This window comes from Mus pahari, chromosome 7, assembly GCF_900095145.1.
Source record: "Mus pahari chromosome 7, PAHARI_EIJ_v1.1, whole genome shotgun sequence".
NCBI lineage: Eukaryota > Metazoa > Chordata > Mammalia > Rodentia > Muridae > Mus > Mus pahari.
The window spans coordinates 106,735,570-106,736,744 of NC_034596.1; positions in this window are offsets into that span (position 1 = coordinate 106,735,570).

The window sequence follows — 1,175 nt, forward strand, 5'->3', positions numbered from 1 at the left end:
TTGTTAGATTACTCAGTCTGTGCTGGGTAAGCCAGTAGAATAAATTCCCTTTGGAATACACATTTGCACTGTCAGTTCTGCACTATAGGGGACCTTGGCAAACATAGCAGGTTAAAGATGGTCTAGAATATGATAAGCAAAACCCAGTGGGTAATTTCAGTAGGAGCTCAAGAGTAGAGCACTAATAAAAGGTGGACACAGACACTTCATGTGGACATGAGGCCTTGGGAATTGGAGTAGAGGCCACACGTGTCACGTCACAGGGAGGAACTTTTCTTTCTTTCTTTCTTTCTTTCTTTCTTTCTTTCTTTCTTTCTTTCTTTTTAAAGATTTATTTATTTTATGTATATATGAGTACACTGTCACTGTCTTCAGACACACCAGAAGAGGGCATTAGATCCAATTACAGATGGGTGTGAGCCACCATGTGGTTGCTGGGAATTGAACTCATGACCTTCAGGAGAGCAGCCAGTGCTCTTAACTGCTGAGCCATCTCTCTAGCCCCAGGGAGGAACTTTTCTGTGGTAGTACACGTGCAGATGGAATGAGACTTTAAAGGTGACACACTGCTGGAGGAAGTTTCAGGATAGTCCAGAATTCAGGTTGTGCTATAAAACTGCTTGCAGCCAAGTTTTGAGAAACCAGAATAAAACATAGTGAGGAAAGGCTTAGAGAAAAGTGACTTTGCCAAGAAAAGAGGTTCGTGCGTGTGAAATGGGCTGAGGAGGGCATGGCTGCCTGAAGGAGAGTGCTATTAAAAAGAAGAGCGCTCAGGGCTGCAGAGATGGCTCTGAAGTTAGGACACAATTCCCAGCAGGTCTGTGGCCACTCACAACTGTCTGTAACTTCCATTCTGGGGACTCTGATGCCCTCTTGTGGCCCCTGCAGGCATCACATACGCATGTGGTGCAGAGACACACATGCAGGCAAAACACCTAAATACATAAAAGAATTTACAAAAACAATAAATTGTTTTTAAAGAGAGCTTTGTTGGTAAAGTGCTTGAATTACCAAGTATGAGGACCCAAGCTGAGTGAATCCCCAGGACCCACATAAAAATGCCAGGCACACAGGCATGCATTTTCTTGCTCCTTCTTTAAGGCAGGATCTTACTTCTCAGCTCAGGCTGAATTTGCACCTACCAGGTAAACCAGGCTGGCCTTGAACTCACGGAG